This window comes from Oryctolagus cuniculus, chromosome 11, assembly GCF_964237555.1.
Source record: "Oryctolagus cuniculus chromosome 11, mOryCun1.1, whole genome shotgun sequence".
Classification (NCBI taxonomy): domain Eukaryota; kingdom Metazoa; phylum Chordata; class Mammalia; order Lagomorpha; family Leporidae; genus Oryctolagus; species Oryctolagus cuniculus.
The window spans coordinates 10495428-10509589 of NC_091442.1; positions in this window are offsets into that span (position 1 = coordinate 10495428).

Here is a 14162-nt window from a genome sequence, read left to right on the forward strand (position 1 = left end):
CCGGGACCGGCCGTGCACGTGCGTGTGTGTTGCTCTGAACACACGGCCCGGGCGCCAGGCCCTGGGGGGCAGGGCCAGGCAGCGAGGGAGCCGTGGCCCCAGCGAGCTCCCCTCCAGAGAAACAGAAAAGAGTGGAGTGAGTGGAGACTGGGGAGTGAGGGCGTGGCGGGGCCAGGGACGCCGACTCCAGGCACCCCTGAAGGAGGGCAAGTCCACCGTGGGCTGTCACCTCAAGAAAGGGGGCCTCGGGACACTTGCTGCGTTAGGCTGGGGACACCCTCCTGCCTACCCTGTCACCAATTCAACAAATCTCCATGGACGGCCACCGCACTGGGGGCCCAGGAGCCCCCAAGGCGAGCAATCCAGAGGGAACCGCAAGTGCAAAGGCCCTGGGGCTCGAGCATCCCTGGGGTGTTGCAGGGAGAGCAGGAGCCCAGGCGGCTGCAGCAGAGAGAACGGCGGGCAGAGGCAGGGCCTGTGGCTTTGGGGGAGGCTCTGGGTTTTGCTGTGAGGCAGGAGTCTCAGACGGGCCTAAGGGACAGATCTGACGTGGGGCCTAACAGGGTCCCTGTGGCTGCAGGAGGGGCATGGGCAGTGAAGGTGGGAGCGGGGAGAGCGACCAGGAGGCCCCCGCGGCCTCCGAGCAGGAGAGGGCGGGGCCGGGAGTCCAGCGGCCGAAGTGGGCTCTGGACGTGGGGTTGACGGCGTTTGCTGACACTCGCTGGATGGAGGGCAAGATGAGAATCCAGGACAGCTCAGGCAAGGGCCTGGCCCGGGCAGCGTGGGCCTGAGAGCGGAGGCCCAGGGGAAACTCGGGCTGCGCCTGCCGCCGCCCACTCCCCAGAAGCCCCCTGCTCACTGTCCCCCCAGCGTCTGCTGGGTCAGGGCCGCGCAGGGAGAGAGTGAGGAGCTGGCCCCACCCAGGCCCGCGGGCAGGAAAGGGGCGCCCAGCCTGGCCGCAGGATGACACAACACTTAATCATTTCTCCCTGCCGAGTGTTGCAACGGGCACCCTTTATCGACAGGCGAGGGCACAGGGATTTTGCAACTGCCCCAGCGGGAGACTGGGCTGATGCCAGCCAGGGGCTGCGAGGCCAGGCCTCCACGGCTTCCTGACCCACAAGGCCTGAGTCCCGAGAGGCCATCCGGGCCTAAGCTGCCAGCGGGTGGCACTGAGGGTCAGCCCTTGGCTGGTGACCTTGGAGGGGTCACTTTCCCTCTCTGGACCCCAGCTCTTTCTCTGAGAAAAAAGGGGGGGGGAGAGGAAGAGCAATTAAATGAATCATTTAAGATTAACATTTATTGTTAACATTTATTGAGCACCTGCTGTGTACCTTTCATGCCTCCCCACGCCAGCCATGAAATGGTTGTGCTCCCATTAGACAGATGGGACAGCTGAGGTTCAACGAGAGGAAGTGACTGCCCGGGGCATGAGCCAGGACACGGCCCCCGGCCCCCAAACCCTCCCGCTGCGGTTGGGGGGGGCACTGCTCTCGGGGCTGGGCGCTCACCTGGGAACCGGGACTTCGGCAGCGCCCACCGGCTGCCTGGCACCAGGGAGCACTCACTCCGCAGCCAGGACAGAGCGTGGGGTCACCCGGACTTCGGGGACCCCCACCCTGGCCCTCCCCCGGCCCCTTTGGGGCACAGCCAGACACCTGCTTCTCGGCTCCTGCTGGGACCCCGGGCATGCGTGTCCCCAGGATGGCCCATGGAAGTGAACCCCGGCTTGACAAGGGGAGAAGCCAGGCCAGACTGGGAAAGTGGCCCGCCCGGGACCCTGGGACATCACCAAGCACGGGCCGCCCTCCCAGCCGCGGGGGGCCTGGAGCTGCCAGCCTGGTCCCCGCCTCCGTCTCTCTCCCTGGGAGGCTCTCGGACCAGCTCTCTCTGTCCTCCCCCTGCCCACCTCGTGCCTCTGTCTCTCGGTCTCTCCCCCTCCCCTTCCCACAGTGCCTCCAGTTTGGGGTCCTACAGGTCATGGCCAGACCCGTCCCCGATTGGCCCAAGTGGAACATGGTCCCTCCCTCCCTCCCCTTGCAGCGATTGGTTGAGGCTGGCCATGGCCTGCACCTGTGGCCAGGGAGACAGGGAAGCCTGCTGAGGGGCTTCTGGGAATGAGGTCTTCCAGCTCCTGTCCCTGCATTGGTGGAGTGAAGACGAGAGGGCAGGTGCGTCGGCAGCCCCGGGGGAGCTATGGAGAGCTGGACTGGGTGGAGATGGTAGAAGTGCGAGATGGAAAGAACCCGGGGCCTTGACGCTTGGGCCCAGCTGCCAGCCCTCAACTCCCCAGCTGTTACGCATCCAGTCTTTCAGTAAGCACTTAGCACTGACTGTATGCCAAGCCGCGCAATGGGCACTGGGAAGCAGCAGGGAACAGAGAGGGAGGGAGACAGCTTAATCCACCTGCACGCGTGCGGCCGCAGTGAGGGCTCTGCGGGGGAGGCCAGGAGGCCAGCTCCCGCAGGGCCTGCCGGGCCTGAGGTCGGCTTGCCCAGGGCTCCGAGGGGAGGGAGCGGGCTGGAATGCGCATGACTCACTGAGGACGTGCAGGGGGGAGCAGGACGGGGCGGGAAGGCGCTGAGCCCTGGGCCCAGCTGGAGGCCAGCGTTAGCCAGCCCACCTCGGCGGAGGAGCTGAGCTCGCAGTCCCCACTGTGTCCACTCTGATCTGGGGTGCGGGGGTTCCCAGATACAGGAGTTCCCGTTCAGTAAGGCGGCTCCTAGAAAGCGGCTCAGCGGGGAGCCTGTGGTGGCCACATTGCCTGGCATCTGGGAGGTGGGTGCAGGGCCCAGAGAAGAAAGACTGGGTGGGTCACCAGAGCACCCACTGCTGGAGGGGCCCCGTGCCTGAGACCTGCACATTAGCTAGGTGATGAAGAGAAAGCATTGCAGTAGCAGAGACAGCATATGCAAAGGCCCTGCGGCAGGCAGGAGCAGGCTACACTGGGAAAAATACCCAGGCGGCCGTGGCAGAGCAGGTGAGAGGTGATGAGGGGCCAGGCCCCATGCTGCCGCACCTGCAGGTCACAGTGAGGTTACCCTGTGGTGGGAAGGGGCGGGGGAGGGGCAGGGTCTCTAAGGCTCTGTCTCGTGGCCGTGGAGAAGGGGGAGGGGTGGACACTGGGAACAGAAGGCAGGTGGAGGCTGTGAACCCCCCCAGGTGAGCCCCCAGCCGCACAGTGGAGGGAAGGCGGCGTGGAGAGGTGGAGCGGGGGCGAGGCGACAGCTCGGGGCAGGGCAGTAGTGGTTAACCGACTTGGGCACATCCCTGCGACCAGGAGCCTGGCTGTCCCTGCTCCCCGGGGGAAACAGAGCTGGTGGGATCGGTGCCCTAGGCGTGGCTCAAACCCTCAGCTCCGGGGACTCCCCCGCCCGCCCTGTGACCCCGGCTGCAAACTTCGGGACTCAGCGAAGCAGCCGCTGTGGACCTGCCTCCCACAGCGCCAGGCTCTCCACTCACCTCCTCCGGGGAGCCCATGTCCACCCAGGCCCTCACTGGCTCCCGCAGGGCCGGACCCCGCCCCGCATCACAGGGAAACCCAGACAGGCACTTGCCGCCGGCGAGCAGGCGGCGGCACTGGGCCTGTGCAGTTCTCTGTGGCCGGAGGCAAGGGGCCTGGTGGGACACCCGCGGCCCCGGACAGGAGGTCCTGTGGCCCAGGCCCTGCAAGGACAGGCGGGCCCTGCCCAGCCACCAGATCATCGCCGCCAGATTACAACATCGCCGTCAGGGCCACGGCGGAGGCTGGGGCTGGGGGAGGGGCCGAGAGGGAGACCCAGGGCTCCTAGGAGGACGCCGCACTGGGCAGTGCCCAGGCCAGCCACCTCTCTGATGGTCTCGCCGGCTGGTGGAGGCCCTGCCGTGTGTCAGGCCCTGGACAAGGGCAGGGCCTGCAGGTGCACCTGGGGATGCCGGGAGCCTGTACCGGTGCAGGGGGGAGCGCTCAGAGAGGGCGTGGTGGGGACATGGCATCTGCGAAGGGCCTGGGATGGGCCGGTGTGGACGCTCAAGACAGAGAACCAAGCCGTGGCCCAGGACGGGAGGGAAAGGCCCTAGCGGCGAGGCGGGAGCTGAACTGTTCAGCATGGGGCTCAGGGTAAGGGCCACAGGGAGCCACGGAAGGCTGCAGGCAGAGGCTGAGGTGGGCATAGCCTCAGCGGCTCCACAGCAGGGCCTGAGGGACCTGAGCGACTCCAGGCCCTGGGACCCCAGGGCCCAGACCCCCTGGGTCTCCCCAGCCCCGATAACCCAGGGATCTGGGAGCCGGCAGGGCCGACTGGGCGCCGGGTGGCTGCCCACCCCCACCCGGACCTCCTGGGGAACATTCCAGACTGCGATTATCTCACTCTGAGCACTAATTAGGTCGGTTTCACTCCAGGCCTTCGCAGCTCTGCCCGGAGAGGGCCCCTGGGAGGCAGCGGCCAGGTACGCGTCCCCCGGGGAGACCTGGAGCTGCAGGAAGTGCGGCGAGGCCTGTGCCGGCTCCAAGGCTCCTGGGACCAGACCTGTAGCTGGGCCCAGAGCAGGAACCATCCCCGCTGGGGGCGCCCGGACACCCGGCCCCCTCCCCCTGCACTCCTGCGCTGCCGCCCGCCCTGCCCGGGCACCTGGCCAGCGCCGGCCCCGCCCCCACCCCCCACCGTCTCTCTGCTCTCCCAGCCTCTCTCCCCCTGCCTCTCTCTCTGTCTCCTCTCTCTCTCCCTTTTCTCCCACCCCGTGTCTCTGTCTCTTTGCCCCTAACCCTCGCTCTCCCCTCCCCCCAAGCTGCAGCAGTGCAGGGTGCTCTTGCGGCCCCAGCAGCTCGGGGGTGTGGGCTGGGGGAGCGTGGCCCCGCAGCCTCCAGGCAGAGGAGTGGGGATGCGGCCTTGCAGACCGCGCCAAACCTGCCGGTTTTTCCAGCTCGGCTCCGCCCCGCACTGGGCCGCCCCCTCCCCGGGGCCACCCTCCCGGAGCCCAGCAGGGTTCTGGAAGCCGAGGCCTGGAAACCGGTGGCCGAGGCAGGAGCGGTTGCCCAGGCCCCTGCACTGGCCCAGCCCTCAGCTGAAGCCCCTGAGACCCTGCCACACACAGGGAGTCCACGGCCCCAGGACGGCCACGGCGCGGGATCAGAACCCAGGGCCCAAGCAGGGGTTCAGACCTAAGCCCAGTCCCAGCCCCACCCCCTCTCCGGAGCCACCCTGGTCTCAGCTTCCTGTGTGTCCCTCCAGAATTGTCTACGCACAGCCACAGTGCTGTGCGTATGCGCGCGCGTGCCCGGGGCGCAGTGGGCACTGTTCCGCACCTGCTCTTTCACCCAGCCTGGCCTGGGGAGTTTGTCTTATCAGAACCTTCTTCCTTGTTTGTGACGCCCACTGGGTCCCCCGGGGCACAGGTGCTTAACCAGCTCCATTCCTGGGCGTCCCCGCTGTTCCCAGTCTTCACACAGAGAATGTCGCCGCGGTCCCCAGCCGCCCCACGCGTGCGCTAGGGTGAGTTCTGCGGCGTCCTGGGCGGCAGGGGGGACAGCTGAGAATCCTGGGGCCCATGCGAAGCAGCCACCTGCGACGCCCACGTCCAGCTCAAGCCCCAGAGATCCAGCTCCCAGTTAACGCGCCTCCTGCAAGGCGGCCGGCGCCGGCTCAGGCGCATGGGTCCCTGCCGCCCACGTGGGGGACCCAGGCTGGCCCGGCCCCAGCTCTTATGGCCATTTGGGGAGGGAACCAGCGGACAGAAGATTTCTCCCCGCTTTCTGTCATTCTGCCTTTCAGACAGACAGACACAGAGAAATGTCTTTCAAAACAAGAAAGAAAAAAAATGCAGATTTCCGAGCCGCTTCCAAGCCACGAAGTCGAGGCTTTGCTGGAAGAACCCTGGAACCTGCATTTCTGGCCAACCCCCCCAGAGAGGGCGCGGGGCGGGTGCAGGGGTCGCGGCTGCTCTCTCCTCACGCCTGCCCCGGAGAGATTTAGGGGAAAGCAAGACAGAGATCACCTCCCAACAAACCCAGCCAATGGTGGAGCCACAGAGCCGGCCGCTGGGGGCTGCAGAGCCCTGGCGCTGAGACGCAGCAAGGCCAGGTTGCCGAAGGCGTGGCCAGGGGTCTGCGCCGCAGCCAGCCACCCTGCCCGCCATCACCCACCATCATCCCTCTGCCACCTCTCACTGCCAGGCCGCCGACCGCCGGTCATCCCGCTGTCCCGCGGCTCCACCACACCTCCCCCCCCACACACACCCCTTGCTGTGAGCCCGGGGCACCTGCTCCGCCCCAGGAGCCTTCTAGACAGAGGACACACAGCGAACAGCTCAGCCCCTGGGTGAGGGCCTGGCTGGGGCGATCCTCACTCTCACCCCCGCCCTCCGCGGGGGCCCTGGCTGTGGGCCGCGCACGGCATGGAGGGGAGCGGCGGGCGGGCTCCTTGGCCAACGCTGGGCAGTGAGAACCCATGCTCCTGGCAGAGGACAGGGAACAGCATTGGTTGAGGAGGGAACAGTAGAGGCAAAAGCCCGAGAGCAGAGGCGCTGGGGAGGGCCAGTGGCCTGGAGACGGCGAGGAGGGCGCGGGAAGGTGACCAAGCAGGGCTGCAGAGGAGGGGCTGGGGCAGGAGCCGAGCGCTGGGAGACCCCCGTCAGGAGTGAGGCTCCTGCCGCGGAGGCCTGCCCGGCAGAGGCCTGGCGGCTGGGAAACTCCCCCTTGAGCAGGGAGGGCCAGCGGGGCCTGCCCTCCCGGTGGGAACTCGGTCCCGCTGGCCCCGGCAGCTCCGGCCCCCAGCTCCTCCGCGGGGCGGGGCTCTCTCAGACACCACCCAGCACGCCGGGAGCCCCACTGCAGCCGAGCAGGTCACGGTGCGCAGGGCTGTCCCTGGGGTGCCTCCTGGGGACGGGCAGGTGGGGCCCGAGACGGGTGGGCCGCCAATGCTCACTTCCTCTCCCGGCCACCACCAGCCTCCCGTGGCCCTGGGAGGAAGAAGTCGGACCACACCCCCGGTCAGCCCGAGAAGGACGCCGTGTCCCTGCCCTCGCCTCGGTCCCAGCAGCTCGCCCCTCCCCGCCTTGCTGTTCCTTGGACACAGAAAGCACGCTCCTAGGGCCAGCGCCGTGGCACAGCGGGTAACGCCCGGGCCTGCGGTGCCAGCGTCCCACATGGTTCATGTCCCGGCTGCTCCGCTTCCCATACAGCTCTCTGCTATGGCCTGGGAAGGCAGTGGAGGATGGCCCAAGTGTCGGAGCCCCTGCTACTGACATGGTAGACCTGGATGGCACGCCTGGCTCCTGGCTTCAGCCTGATTCAGCCCTGGAAGTGACTTGGCAGATGGAGGATCCCTCTCTCTCTCTCTCTCTCTCTCTCTGTGTGTGTGTGTGTGTGTCTTTCTGTGTAACTCTTTCAAATAAATATATTTTTTTAAAAAAAGAAAGCATGATTCTACCTCAGGGCCTTTGCACCTGCTCTCCCTCTCCCCCGTGGCTGCCTTTGCTCCCTCTGGGTTTTGCTCAACATCACTTTCTCTCGGGAGGCTTCCCCTGACCCTGTGCCTGCTGTGAAATGCCCGCTCGCTCGCCGGCTCTATCACTCCCGCACACGCACACTCATTGTCACACACACTCCAAAGCCCCTTCTCACCTCCCTTCTTTACCTATCTCCACGTCATCCCCAGGCGACCGTATCCCCCGGGGACAGCAGAAGTGCCACGAGACAGCTGGCCTGTCTTCTTTCCCACCCTGCGCCGGGCTTAGCGCAGGGCCGGCTGTGTGGAGGCCGGCTGTGTGGAGCCCGGCTGTGACACGCCAGGGCACACCCTGGGGATCCTTTCTGTGCAGGCTCTGGGGGCGAAAGCATCGTGGCAAGTAGCCCCAGCGGCCCCAGCCCAGGCCCCCATTCAGCCCCGTTCTGTGTGTGGGACCCCAGGAAAACACCGGACGCCTGTCCCAAGCCACCCCGCTGGCTCCCTGCAGGTGCCTGTGCCGCCCCCTCTCCCCAGCCCAGGGCTCCGGGTCAGCGGAGGCCCCTGCTCCTGCAGGCTCGTGGGTAAACGCCAAAGGGCTGGAGCTTGCGTCGGCGAAATCCTGGTAGCCAGAGCTGGGCGCTGCGGAGGGACTGCGCTGGGCCTTTCTCCTTTGCGTCCGTCAGTCCGCGCCCCCGCAGGTGAGCGGAGGCCGGGCGCGGGGATCGGCGCAGGGATCAGCTCCGGGTGCCGTGAGCTGGCAGGCGGAGGCTTCGCAGAACGCTTGCCGGAAGTGCACATCAAAGCCACCGTGAGACGCAGCCCACGTGCCCAGATCGCTCAACCCGAGAAGGCCGCGGAGGCGGGCCGTGTCCCGGGAAGCCCCGCCCGGGACTGCGGGAGGGGCGGGGCAGGAGCGCGGCCGCCGGACACCGCGCCGCCGGAATTACAGCGTGTTTGCGCCCACGGCGCACCCCCATACGAAGTGTACGCTTCCTTTACCTTTTCAATTTTTATCTATTTGTTTTATTTGAAAGAGAGAGAGAGAGAGAGAGAGAGAGAGATCTTCCATCCGCTGGTTCACTCTGCAAGTGCGCACAGCAGTCGGCTAGGCCAGGATGCAGCCAAGGGCTGGGCACGCCCTCTGGGTGTCCCACGTGGTGGCCGGGCGAGCACTTGAGCCGCCCCTGCTGCCCCCCAGCGTGCGCACCAGCAGGAAGCTGGGATCCGAGGCAGAACCAGGACTTGAACCCAGGGCTCTGATTCGGGATGGGGGTGTCCCAGGTGGTGACACCAAATTGACATTTTAACAGAACAGGCGAAAGGGAAGGAGACAGGACAGAGTGGCAGAGTTGGAAGAAACACACAAAGATCTGGAAATTCACACCCCAAAGCACAAAGCCGCTCTGGGTGTGGGGGAAGCAGGGGGCCGGCCCTGGGGGGTGGAGGTCCCGGGGCAGGGCAGAGGGCTGACTGCGTCCCCATCAGAGACACCCTCAGGCCTGAGCCTGTGCGCCTGGGTCTGCAGTGAACAGAGCGTCCCGGCCAGGAGCCGAAGAGCAGCTGGCATCTGCTGAGCACCTACTGTATGCTGGGGGGGGGGGCACATTCAGGCCTCGTCCTCCCAAGCTCACGGCAGGTGCCTGTGCCGCTACTGATGGAATTGGACAGCCGGAGGCGCAGTCCGCCCTGGTCCCCTGTGGCCTTGCCCAGGCCCCTCCCGCCCACTTCCCAGGTGAGGAGACAGGTCAGCCAGGCCAGCGCCGGGGACACCGGCCTCACGAGTGTCCCTGAGTGTCAGTCCTGCCCGGGCCCCACTACCACAAGACGCAGGGCCCTGTTCTAGAATCCTGGAGCTCTGGGAGGCCCTGGCGAGCAAGGACCCCCGGGGCCCACCTGCTCCTGCCTCAGCCCAGCCTGCACTTTGGGACGGGAGGTGGCAGTCATAAAGCTGCTTCCCGCATGGCGCCCCAGCCCGCCCGCTGTGGTGACCTGCGGTGACCTGCCGGTGCCCATGTGGCCTGGGGGGGAGCGTGGAGGGGCCGCCACCACTGCGCGCTCAGCAGCTGCGGCCTGGGGCTGTGGTTCCCCGGCGCTCCCCGGGCGGCTCGCTCACCCAGGAGCCACATGCGGGCTCCGGAAGGGAGGAGGCCAGAGGTCGGGGTGGGGGTGGGGGGCCACAGCAGGAGGCTCTGGGGCAGGGGCTGCCCTCCGGCCCACTGACTCCCCGGCGCCCTGGGAACTGTCAGCACCGGGCTGCGCGGCTCTGCCAGCCAGGGGTTTCGCCACCCATTGCCAGGCCCTGGGGAGCCTCCGGAGCACAACAAGTCTGTCCAGGCCGAAGCCCGGGGTGAGGCCCGCGTTCCTGGGTTTGCTGAGCCAGATTCAAGTCCTGCCTCTGCCACCCACCTGCTGGGTGACCCCAGGTGACGTCCATCCCCTCTCCGTACCCCCAGGTCTTTCTGTTTTGTGCTTGGACCTGATAGGTGGTCATTGGCCTCCTCGGATCATAGGGCCTCCCCTGACCCACCCCCCTTCCCCGCCCCTGCTGTAGTGGGTAAAGCCCCTGCCTGTGGTGCCAGCATCCCATATGGGCACTGGTTCGAGTCCCAGCTGCTCCACTTCTGATCCAACTCCCTGTTATGGCCTGGGAAAGCAGCGGAAGGCAAGGCTTCAGGTCAGCGACAAAGCTGGGCTGTCAATCACTACTCAGCCCCCTCGGAGCCCTAGAGGGAGGCCATGAGGAGCAGGGCAAGGGGCGGAACTGTTGGAGCGGCGCAGGACCCTGGGGAGTCGGCCTTGGCTCACCCCTCAATCGCAGTCCGCACAGCAGAAGCCCAGATCCTGGGCAGGGCGGGGCGGGGCAGGGAGGGGGCAGTCAGAGCGGTGCAGAAGCCGGCAGAGGGCCGGGCTTTGAGTCCTGACTCCGCTTCCGATCCTGCTGCCTGCTGGTGCGCACACTGGGAGGCGGCGCTCCTGGCTCAGGCAGCTGGGTCCCCGACGCCCAGACAGAAAACACATCGAGTTCTGGGCTCCGGCTGTGGTCTGGCCTGGCACTGGCAGAAGTCCCTTGGATGCCAAGATGGGCAGGCTGTGCCACCCAGGTCCCCTACCAGGGAAACAGCCACAGGGAGTGGTCAGCATGCAGCCCCCCATCCCCCCACCCCCACCCCCGCCAGCAGAGACCTCAGTCGCAGAGCCAGGGAGGGCAGAGCGGGGACAGAGCTCTGGCCGCCCAGCCCCACGCGGGACACCCCGGCAGGCAAGGCCGCTGCAGCCAGGATCTGCGGGTCCACAGCACCGGGAAGGCTCCCTGCCCCAGGGCGGCTCCTCCGCCCCTCTCACCCCAAACTCGACATCCGGGTCCAGACGCCCTGCCTGCGACCACAGTCCACAGTGGCGTCACCGTGTGTTTCTGTCTGTGTCTCTCGAAGGGGGAGTGGCTCATTATAATGTGACAGGTGCCGGGCCCAGGAAGAGCAGACGCCCAAAAGGCAACAGCGCAGAGGGACACGGAGCCCTGGGGAGCTGCGTCTGCAGTCCGAGACCACAGGAACGTAGGCTTCCATCGTGAGGGACGTGTGACCTATCCGACATGTGGCGGTGTGGCATGACGGGGGTTGGAGGAGGGAGACTGGGACGGGTCAGTTCATCGCAGCACAGCCGCGCATCAGAACTACGTGATCATGAACGGGACTGGTGCAGGCGTGCAAGACTGATGTGAGCAAGAGCCGAGCGCAGGGCACTGTGGGAAGCGTGGCGGCCGCTGGGGAGGGACCAGGGGTCTGAGGGCGCCGTGGGAGGGGGACACCTTGCACAGTGCACCCACTCACAGCTGCCAGATTGTGAACCCCAAGCACGCATTATGGATTCAAGTCACATTCAAACTGAGAAGAAAAATGCGTGGAGACGGAGGTGGAGCTGGTGAGGAACCCCCCCACCAAGTACTAGCTGGTGGCGGTGGGGGGGAGGACAGTGCTGCAAATCGGCTGCACATGGGGGAGGGGTCCGTAAGCAAACATCCTGAGGGAGAAAGCCCAGGAAAGTCCTGGGCAGAAGCACACAGTTCCCCAGGTGGAAGCCGTGTGGACAGACGGACAGAAGATAGCACGCAGGTGTGAGCGGGTGGAGATGTAGGCATGGGAGGGTCTCCAAAATGTACTACAGAAACAACTATTCATGGATTCAAGATGTTTTGCACCAAAATCACGCTTCCCACAGTGCCCTGCTCTTTGCACTCCATTTCCCATGCACGCACCCAGGAGTCAAGGCAGCCCAGCAGCTGTGAGCACACACGGCGCAGAGACCATGGCTTCTAAACCCCCTCCTGCCTGGAAGGAGCCAGGGCTCCTGGGAGAGACGGCAGACCCCAGGGTTGGGCAGGAAAGTGTTCACTGGGTGTGGAGTGCCTCATTAGGCCGGAGAGGAAGGGGGTGCCCACGAATGCTGGTGACAGTCACGGAGCCACCGTAGCTGGCGGCCAAACGCGGGACAGTGTGAGCACTGTAACTCAGTGGTGATCACTGCTCATACGCGACAAGCCGCTAAGCAGAGCGGGACCCCTGAGCCCGCACTGACCCCCAGGGTTGGTGACCTTTGGTATGCTCACAAAGGTCAAGGTCCCTCTCAAGGGCTGAGTTGCAAAGGAGAAAGAAGCAGACACCATGGCCGAACGGGTCCTAGCCCAGGCACTCAGGGCCCTGGACCCCCAGGCAGGCCCGGGTGGACAGCCCAGCACTCGGGGCCCTACACCCCCAGGGCAGGCCCAGCTGGAGTTCCCGGCTCCAGGCTTCTGCCTGGCCCATCGCTGGTCTTGGCAGGCGTTTGGGGAGTGAACCGACAGATGGAAGACTCTCTCTGCTAGCTAGCGTCTCTGCCTCTTCCATTACATTGAACGGAAGCGCACCCCGGAGCAGCAGGCCACATAGGACGCAGCCCCTCCCGTGAGTGTCCGGCCAGCGACACGGAACTTGCAGCCAAGGCATGGGAGCAGGACCCTCACGGCGCGGCCTGCATCCCCGAGCGCACCGAGGGCACGGGCTGCTCCTGCCGAGGGAGACCGGGGGAGGCGGTGACGAAACGCCACCCGTGACCACGAGCCAGACGCTTCCTGGATGCCGTCAGCGCGTCTGCTGAACCTGATCGCTCTCGGCCGCTGGCGGCCGGGAGCCCGGTGCCGCCCCGACTTGGTGGTGAGGTTCGGATTCTGGAAGAAAGCGACCTCGGTTACAGGAACCGCATGCCACAGCTCTGGGTGGTGAGCAGCGCAGGTCGGCAATTTCTTCTCCACTGCTGCGGGAAAAAGGTGCTGTTTGTACCGCATCGGTCACTTTCCTGTACATTTCAGATCTTTCTCAAAATTGAAAGTTTTCAAAGCATAGAAGAAAAGCTAATAGGAAGATCCAGGGTAAAGTACCATCGACTGGAGTTAAACTATCCTGTGGCCCAGCAAAGCATTCCGTACAGAGTTCATGCAAATAAGCATCACTTAAAAATTACGCACGGGGCCGGCGCTGTGGCATAGTGGGTAAAGCTGCCGCCTGCAGTGCCAGCATCCCGTACGGGTGCTGGTTTGAGTCCTGGCTGCTCCTCTTCCGATCCACCTCTCTGCTGTGGCCTGGGAAAGCAGTGGAGGATGGCCCAAGTGCTTGGGCCCCTGCACCCACGTGGGAGACCTGAAGAAGCTCCTGACTCCTGGCTTTGGATCAGCACAGCTGCGGCCAGTTGGGGAGCGAACCAGGGGCTGGAAGACCTCTCTCTCTCTTTCTCCCTCTCTCCTTCTCTCCCTCTCCTCTCTCTGTGTAACTCTGCCTTTCAAATAAATAAATAAATCTTTTAAAAAAAAGAAGACAACAACAACACATGGTCGTCTCAGCCAGAGCTGATGAGCTGCAGACAACGCACGCGCCCTGGGCAGCACAATGGGCAAAGACTCCTGGGCACCGCCGTGCGGCAGAGTCTGCCTGGTGACACCAAGGGACACGTGCCAGTACCCCCCACAGAGGACGGTGACAGTCACAGCACTGAGCAGACGAAGCCAGACCCAGGCTGCCTAGCGTGTGCTCCCACTTCTGCAAAGTGCAAGGCTAACCCTGTTGGAGGATCGTGGTCAAGGTCACACTCGGAGTGGGGGAGGGGTGGCCAGTGGGGGATGAGGAGCTGCTGGGCTCCCAGCTCCATCCCTTTCTTGGTCTGCACCCGGGTGGGCCTAAGCCCAGGAAACTCGCGCAGCTGTGTCCCGTGTCCCATGCACCTGCCGGCGCCTGTGTCTGTGTCACTCAGGAAGCCGCGTACAAAACAACGCGGGGTCCCTGAGGACAGACCCCGGCTCACCGGACCGGCGGCAGTGAACAGTGGGAGAAACCAACGTGGGAGCGCGACACAGGCCGGGTGAGATCCAATGACGGCCAGGGCCTAGGAACTGGGACGCGCGAGAGTCCAGGAGAAGCAGGGACTCATCGCCCGTGTCCACTCGCCCCTCACTGCCCCCCAGAGGGTCCCCACAGCGAGTCGGACAACCGGCTCCATGGGACGGGGGACAAAGGCCTGGCTCGGATCCGGCAGCATTGGCACCCGCAGACCCCTGCCCGCCAGGCTCTCCTGGGAGTCTTCCTCCTCTCGGGCCACCTCCGACCCTGCCAGGGCTCCGGCATAGGACAGAGATCTGGTGACAGCTACAAAAATAAAAGCTCACCCGGCCTGGCTCCCGGCTCTGGCCTCACCTCACAAAGCTCCCAGCTG